This window comes from Plecotus auritus, assembly GCF_963455305.1.
Source record: "Plecotus auritus genome assembly, chromosome: 7".
Lineage (NCBI taxonomy): Eukaryota > Metazoa > Chordata > Mammalia > Chiroptera > Vespertilionidae > Plecotus > Plecotus auritus.
Window position 1 is genome coordinate 71,241,694 of NC_137774.1, and position 8,877 is coordinate 71,250,570.

Below are 8,877 nucleotides of genomic sequence, written 5' to 3' on the forward strand. Positions count from 1 at the left end.
CTCTCATCGATGTTTCTAACTCTCTATCCCTCTCCCTTCCTCTCTGTAAAAAATCAATAAAATATATTTTTTAAAAAAAGACATAATGTTGAGCTAGAAAAGCAAGTCACAGACTGATAGATATGGGATGATACTGTCTGGCAACAATAATGCAAAATAGTCCTCTGCAGGGAGCACACATCCATGCGAAAGTCTGGAGGAGCACACTGGGCCTGGGGTAGGGGCCAACAAGGGAGTCCAGTAGCCTTTGTATAAATATTTGACACAAAAAAATCTATTCATGTCTATACATGTCTAACAGAAAATATTTTAAAAGTGTCTTATATTGACTGGACACTTGAAAAGTGACAAGAAGTAGGCGCTGAGGTTTCACGCCAGGTGGGCAGGAGGAAGGGTGCCGAGTAAGTGCTCCAGCCCCATGTGCACCTGTGTGCAGACACCAACAATGAGCACTGCATCCCAGGCTCCCTGACATCACTGTTGTCCCACTAACCCCCGAGGCACATGTCTGCTCATGTGGTAAATGTGGGTATGCAGAGGGCAGAGGCAGGAGCCTGGGCTGGGGCAAGGCCAGGGCAGGTGTCCAGTTGGCAGCTTTCCATCTGATGTGCCTTCCCCTTGGGTGTGTTCCAACCTCAGGTATGGAGGTGGGTTGGCTACTGTCCCCAGTTTGATGTCCTGCTGGACCACATGACAGGCCGGGAGACGCTGGTCATGTACTGCGGGCTCCGGGGCATCCCCGAGCACACACCAGTGCCTGTGTAGACCAAATTATTGACGACTTACGAACACAAACTCAGACCAGCTGGTGAGGACCTACAGGTAAGATTTGGAGCTCCCTCAGCCCTACCACCTCCAATAATAAGATTTGTTCTGGCTCTTCTCACTGCTGGGGTGTAGGGCAAGGCCGTGAGCCCTCAGCTTGGGGTAGCTGTGCAGTCTATATCACTTTGTGGATTTGCAGGGAGGTGGCCTTCCTGTAAGAATGGATCAGTGACCTTCACTGCCCTGAGGCACTGCTTCCTCTTGACCTGGGCAGTAATGTGACTGAGGTCAGGTAGCAGCACTACAGATGTTATCGTCCAGACAGGATGAGGACAGTCCTTTCTTCCTGCCACTAAACAAAGTTCTGATTTTGCTTGCAGTTCTGGTAGGCTTGCATTTCAAGCACACATTACCTTATCCCCCTGTGTCTGAGGCATCTGAGCTGTTGCTATTCTGGTGAAAAGCCTAGTGTAGAGGTATTCCTCAATTTTCTGTTGCCAGTGACATTAACTCAACTCCAATTAGCTTAAACAAAGTCAGGCCACACATCTCCGGAGTCCCAGAACTCCACTAGAGCTCTGCACAGCAACTCCTGAGCATTTGCAGCAGCACCCCACTCTCTGGATTGGGAAGTCATAGACGCACACGGGTCAGGGATGTTGTCATTGGTTCTTCCCTCTCTCTCTTGGCTTCAGTTTCAAGCAGGTTTTTATGTTTCCTGGTGTCTTTTAAAGATTAAATTCGTTAACTTTGCAAAATCTAGAACAGCGCCTTGCTTGTTGTAAATGCTATGTGTTCATTTTTAAAAGTTCAATAAAATGGCCCTCTGGCCCTGGAGCTGGAGGAGGAGAGGAAGCACACAGGAGGAGGCCGAGTACCTGGAGGCGGACCCCTTGTCTGCACTGTGGCCAAGGAGGAGCTGAAGAGGCAGGTGGTGGGTCAGATAGGAGCCAGGAGCAGCTGGCTGCGTAGACCACCACCAAGACCCCCCTCCGGGAAGAGACACTTAGACTAAGTAGGAGGAGGTGGAGGAGTGGCAGCGCAGGGCCAAAGAAGCCCCGGATGACCTGGTGAAGATCAAGGAGGAGTTGCACCTGGTTGATGACCCTCCCCCCACACACACACACTTCAGTGTAGGAGTTGGTGGGCTGTCAGGTCCAAGAGAATCTGTAGAAGGAGGGCACGAAGTGCGTGGGCTACAGTGCTGAGCTCTCCGGTGAGGGCATCCTGGATGACTGCAAGGAGAAGCAGATCACGAGGCCAAGGAGGAGGAGTGCATGCAGCAGCAGCTTATGACCATGGCCAGTGAACTGTCCTGGGACAGAGACAAGAACAAGAGGATCCACAGCATCATCCACAATGAGAACATGAGGCAAGGCTGGGACAAGTAAACACTGAACAGTGAATTATGAGATCAAGGCCATGTGAAGGCCAGGACTGGGCAGGGCGGAGCCTCTCGCTTGGGTTCTTGGACAGTCACAGGCAAATTCTAAAGTTTGTATTTCTCTAAAAATAGACCCCCTCCTCATACTCCAGTTCTTTTTTTTTTTATGTATTTTATTGATTTTTTTTTCTTTTTTTTTTTTTTTTTTACAGAGAGGAAGGGAGAGGGAGAGAGAGTTAGAAACAACGATGAGAGAGAAACATCAATCAGCTGCCTCCTGCACACTCCCCACTGGGTATGTGCCTGCAACCAAGGTACATGCCCTTGATCGGAATCAAACCCGGGACCCTTGAGTCTGCAGGCCGATGCTCTATCCACTGAACCAAACTGGTCAGGGCATCCAGTTCCTTTAAAAAGAGAATAGTTATGTCAGTGGGAATATTCTGGTCTGGGACCAGTGGAAGTGTCCCTAGTTTATTTTTCCCATTTGTATCATAATGCCAAACAGACCTGATGATGGTGATGATGATGATGATGACTGAATTGCTTTCTCTCTTATGCTTGGAACAGGGCTGATTGAACTAAGGAAAGATACCTGTAAGTTCAAATAACAAACTCCATGCTGGAATGTGTGTTAATGACATCCTACCTAATGAAGAGGGAATATGCTGATTGATCCTCATGCCATTGCAAAGATGTTGGCGCCCACAGCCAATAAGGAGGGAATATACTAATTGACTGCCCCGCTCTCAAAGATGGCAGCACCCACAGCCACAAGATGGCAGCACCCAGTCCCTTCAGCCCCGCCGGGGCAGCAGATGCGTGGCAAGGCCAGGCCTGCCCCTAGGCAGGTCTGGCCGCTCCGCACACCTGCCTCCAGAGTCCCCCAGTCCCCTGAGCCCACCAGGGCCAGCCCAAGGCGCAAGCAAGCCTCTGATGGTGGCTGCCCAGCCGCCCAGGGCCACCCGAGGCTCAGGTAACCAGGGCCGGCTGAGACTTGCGCTACCAGCAGTGGCAGCAGCAGAGGTGTGATGGGGCGTCGCCTTCCCCTGATCGCCGGGTCGCCTCCCACCCCTGAGGGCTCCCAGACTGTGAGAGGGGTCAGGCCAGGCTGAGGGACCTCCAGTACATGAATTTTCATGCACCGGGCCTCTAGTTCAATATAATTAGAGAAAACCACATTGTGGCTTCTGTTATGTGCCATACTTTTTTTTCTGTATTTGAAAATAGCTCAAATTGATTGATTTATACTTGATTTCTATGAAGATGCATCTTTGTGTATTTGTGTTGAGGGGTGAAAATTATTTTGAAAACTGTATCTAAAGCACTCTTTTACACAGACTTGTGCACACAGTGATTCCTCCCATAGTTGACAAAATCCTGTGATCATTCAGGATAAATACACAGAAGGACAATGCACTCTTGGATAAACTTTTCTTGAGTGTTGTTGTTTTTTTTTAACAGTTAGAGGGCTACATTGTTGGACTTACGCACCAAATTAATGATCAGCTATAGAGTATAGTATTTATATATAAGCCATAATATGGGTTTGCAACATTAGTTTTAAAAAGGGAAAGTTTTGTTTTGTATATTTTATTGCCTTTTACATAAAAATAATTATACATTTAAGATAAATAAATAAACTGGCCCTTTGCCCTTATCCCTGGCACCCATTGAGATCATCAAAGAAGGCTCATTGACCATGTACTTACCTGGACTGACCCCTGTGTCAGGGGAATGGTTTATATTCAGTGTGGACAGCCAAGTTACAATGCCTCCTGGGAGAGGGTGGTGGGCCATATTACTAAAAGCCCCACCAGGGGTTGTGAGCACTTTCTGGACAGAGAAGAAAAAGGGGGGAGGGTTGGACTACTGGAGGTTGACAACTGCCATTCACCCAAACCTTTCTCCTCTCTGCTCCTAGCAGTGGCAGCAAGCAGAAGCTGAGCACTGGCATTGCCCTGCTGGGAGAGCCCATGATCATCTTTCTGGATGAGCCATCCATTGGCATGGACCCTGTGGCCCGGTGCCTGCTCTGGCACACTGTGGCGAGGGTGCATAAGGCCCACAAGGCCATCGTCATCACCTCCCATAGGTAGAGCTCAGGACTCTGTGGGTCGATGGATGAGCTGGGATGGGGGTTATGGGAGGAATAGGCTGGGAGGGACTGGGTAGGGAAAGACTGACATCAGTTGGAACAGAATCTGTGAGGAGAATCCCCAGGCTCTAGCATGTGGGCCACACTCTGAGCATGGGAATCAGGAACAGCCTGATCTGGGTGTTGACATCCAGCATTTGACACAGAGGGTAGATGTCAGCATACCCATCCCTCCCCCACGGAGTGCTCATACAGGTGAGAGTGCTCTAGGGGCAGCTGAAAGAAGAATGTCAGGCCCCCACCCCCTCTCCCCAGCATGGAGGACTGTGAGGCCTTGTGCACCCAGCTGGCATCAAGTGCCTGGGCAGCCCGCAGCACCTCAAGAGCAAGTTTGGCAGTGGCTACTCCCTGCGGGCCAAAGTCAGGAGCAACAGGCAGCAGGAGGTGCTGCAGGAGTTCAAGGCATTTGGGGACCTGACCTTTGCAGGTGTGTGACACTACACAGACGGCATCTGTGCCTCACCCCTGCCAAGTCCCGCATTCCTGGCCCCTAGGATGAAGACTGAAATTCTGCGGGCCCAGGCCACCCTGCTGTGGCCCTCCAGCCCAGCCCTTATGGGGACACGGTCTCTCCTTTGTGCAGGCAGTGTCCTGGAAGATGAGCACCAAGGGATGGCCTGTTACCACCTGCCTGGCAATGATCTCAGCTGGGTGAAGGTGAGCATATACCTGGGCATTGGAGGGAGCGCAGCTCTGATGTCACCCGCCTTCTGGTGTTTTCTCTTTCGGGTGGAAATCACATTCAGTGCTGCTGCAGTTCCTCTCTGATGTCTCCATGGCAACGTTCCTATGGATTTCATAGAACATTAGATGTCTGCGCTGGAAGAGACCTTGGAGATCAACTCCTCCTCATTTCACAGAGAGGTTAGCAGGCCCAGAAAATGCCACATACCCAGCATCACACAGCAAGCCAGGGCTAGCCGGGACCTCTGCTCCCTGGCACCATTCCCAACCAGGGACCCCTTCCCTGAGATTGCAGACAGCTGAATTCTGTAGGACTGACTTGCTGGGAGTGCTCTAGGGGCAGCTGAAAGAGGGATGGGCCTTTTGGGGGCCTTATCACAACTCCAAGGACCCTCCCTCTTTCCACCCTCTGCTGTCTCCTCTCCCCTCTCCTGTGCCTACCATCCACAGTAAGTATTTGGCACTCTGGAGCAAGCTAGATGACTACTCAGTCAGCCAGGTCTCCCTGGAGGGCATCTTCCTGTGCTTCATCTGCCCTGGGCCCCCCACCCAAGGGGAAAACCAGGGCAAGCAGAGCCAGCAGGCTTCTCATCACCACCACCTCCCTCCCCACTTCCCTCACAGTCTGTCCTGTTGTAATAAAAATTCCCGCCCTGGTAGGTGTGGCTCAGTTGGTTGTCGTCCCATGCACCGAAAGGTCGTCTCTTCTATTCCAGGTCAGGGTACATACCCAGGTTGCGGGTTTGATCCCTGGTCAGGGTGCAGACAAGAGGCAACCAAATGATGTTTCTAGCTCACATCAATGTTTTGTGGTGTGTGTGTGTGTGTGTGTGTGTGTGTGTGTTTGTTTGTTTTTTCTCTCTCTCCCCTTTCCCTTTCTCTCAAAAAAAAAAAAAATCAATAAAAACATATTTTTTTTAAAAAAAACTTCCCAGTGCCATGTTAGCCCAGGTGTGCATAGCCTGCCTAGGTTGCAAGGGTTACACAGTCAGCTGGTGGTCCCAGTGAGCTCAGCTCAGGAGCGGAAGGCTAGGGTGGCTCTCTGCCAGACTGAGGCCATTTGTCTTGAAGGCCTAGTGGAGAATCCAGGTGTATGTCAATGGAAAACCATCCCCTGAGTCCCAGCCGGTGGCCTGCAGCGTCACTGAGACCTGTCTGTGGAAGCAGCCTCAGAGAAACACCTGCCGTGTCCTCTCAAGGGGCAGCAGCTGAGGGTGACCATGGCTGTAAAGACGTCATAGTTCTGAAGGTAGAAGAGACAGATTGATGAGTTTGCAGCCTAAGTCACCAATTTTCAGCATGTACATATCTGGATTTGCTTTCTGCCCCAGCCGCTGCAAATGTTAGGGTAAGCCTACCTGTGACCCCACACCAACCCCTGAAGTGGTCGTGATCATTATACCATTGTCCCGATGAGTGAGCTGAGATTTAGACTTCAGTAACTTTCCATGGTCAGCAGGTATAGAGCCAACATTTGACTCAGGCAGAGAGAGGTTCTCAAAGTGGCATTCCTGACCACAGCATTAGCAGCATCCAGAAACTTGTTAGAAATGCAGGTTCAAGGGCCCCATCCCAGACCTGTTGGGTCAGAAATTTTGGGATGAGGCCCAGCAATGTGCATTAAAATGAGCCCCATGTTAACAAGTGTTTCTGATGCAGCTCAGGTGTGAGAACCACTGAACGCAAGACCTGTGTGCTCCAGCCCATTGCCCTGTCTAGCCTGAGTGTGGACGGATGTGTCTTTGCACCTCTGTCATGAGGATGCTCCATCAAGCAACCTTTCTCTCTCCAGTAGGGTCACTCTGGCCCCCTCTAAAAAGCCCCCTCAGCAGGTTGTTCGCTCCCTCCCTTCTCAGCCTTCTCTGGGAAAGTAGTATCTACTGTCCTGCCCACACATCCTACCTCCCATCACTACTTACCCAAAATTACAGCATGATCACACTCCTTGCTATCACACCCACTGGTTTCTGCCTTATTTTTCCATGTAACTTCTCTAGGGCATTTCACAATGTCCCCTGCAGCCTTCTGATGAAAGGCTCCTGTGGCCTCTTCTCCTGTGGCCTCTCTCCACTTTCTCTGGTTCTCTGCGTCCTCTGAAGACTCCTCTTTCTTTCTCTCTGTATCGTGGGATCTTTGAGTTCCCAGTCTACTTCAGTTTCCTTACACTGCCCTCTACACCCTGCCACCCTTGAATTCCTTTCTCATTCATCCCCAGTCAATTCAATTGCCATCTTATTCCAAGCAGGAACTTCCCTGAGCTCCTCACAGTTTGACATTCCCAATGAGTTCTCTCACCCTCCTGAAGCCCAATGGGAAATGGGCTCTTCTCACACCTTTCTGGAACTGTCTCTCACCCCACCAGGTGCTAGGGGCTCTTACTGCTAGGGCAGTGGGTGGGGGCTAGGGAAGGTATGGCTACAGCATAGCCAAGAAGAGGACACCTGTTTCCTGAAAAATAAGAAAACTTTACTTCTGAATGAAGGAGAGCGATAAGGTCATAAAGAACAAGACAGAGGACATCTGAGGAACTTTGAGTGACCAGGGATGATGTTTTGGAATCAGTGGCTTAGTATTACAGGGGAGTTAGAGCTGTGAATGACAACTGACTCCATCATCGGTGGTTCCAGTTTATTAGTGTCTTGTTGGTGCTTCCAAAATCTAACACTGAAAGAACTACCTCTGCCTGGGGAAAACCGGTAACAAAGTAACAATGCAGGGGAGGAGGGCAACAAAGTAACAAACTGGGAAAGGGTAACCAATGGAAAAAAAGGTATAAGGAAGGATGAGAAATCTGGGGCATCTGGGGAGCAGACCCTAAGCATGTTCAGCTCTATCCACTCTATTTCCCGTGCACATCACCCACCCTCTCCGCTACCACCAAATTCCAGGGCCTCAGCCCCTTGCCATTTTGGGACCACTGAGACTTTCATATCCTTTGTTGTGATCATCCATCTCCTCACTTCTCCATCTACTGCTCCAGACTGGCATGGAGCCGGGAGACCATAAGGTTCAGGGAGCATGAGGAATGGGGAAACAGGGGACATGACAGCTAACTGAGGCTGTGGGAGGAGGGGTCTGAACCATGACTCAGATTCCTTGGCTTCTCCAGGCCAGGAGATGGCATTTCTTTCCTTGTTAGAATGTTTCATGGAAGAGGTGGAACGTGAGTTGATTCCTGAAAGACAGGCCACGTAGGCACTGCCTGATAACCTCTGAATGAACAGAATACCCAGCTGTGGCTGGCAATAGCAAGTGAAGTAAGCAAGTGTGCACTTCCCTTTTAGGAAGGGCTCCCAGGGTGGCAGTGAGGAGATACTGGAGACAGAGTTGGGGAGATATCTGGTCAAAGTGAGAGGGTTAGTGCTTGTCCTGGGACAGGTACGGACTAAGGGTCCAGGGTGAGCCTTGTTACTGGGGAAGAAGGGGCCAAACGTGCTTGCTGAGTGGATGATTTCGAGCCCAGAACTCCAGTTCCACTTTCTGCCATTACAATCTATGCAATCAGTGCCTTGGCCCCCAACCTGAGGTCTCCTCGCCTGACGCACGAACGGGAAATAGGCGTACGGCCTAGGGGTAGGTGAGGGTCGGAGGTCAGGGGCCACCTGGACGCAATGCCCGGGTGCTGGCTCTTCTGCGTCCACACAGGTAGACAACCCCGTCTGGGGCCCAGCTGCGCCGCGGCCTACGCAAGACCCCGCGCCCGCAGGGTCCACAGACCTTCACTGACAACCTACTGCGCACTGTGGGTTCCGGTGGCCGGGAACTCTGATGCCGAGTCAGCAGCGAGGGCCAAGCACCGATCAGCCCGGAGCCACGCGGGCCAAGTCGGACTGAAGAAGACCCTGCCCGCCGAGTCTGAACCGCGCTCCTCCCAGACCCCCGCCAG

General features: G+C 51.1%; 1 pseudogene across 1 annotated transcript in view; it reads left to right on the forward strand.

The window, feature by feature from the left end:
- Window positions 1-8,717, forward strand: part of LOC308252677 (ATP-binding cassette sub-family A member 17-like) — a 36,703-nt pseudogene extending 27,986 nt beyond the window's left edge. Inside the window, exons 11-15 of the transcript in view lie at window positions 640-822; window positions 4,074-4,244; window positions 4,563-4,738; window positions 4,895-4,964; window positions 8,637-8,717. The product of the transcript in view is annotated as an ATP-binding cassette sub-family A member 17-like (transcript). The remainder of the gene's footprint in view (window positions 1-639; window positions 823-4,073; window positions 4,245-4,562; window positions 4,739-4,894; window positions 4,965-8,636) is intronic.
- Window positions 8,718-8,877: the final 160 nt, after the last annotated feature.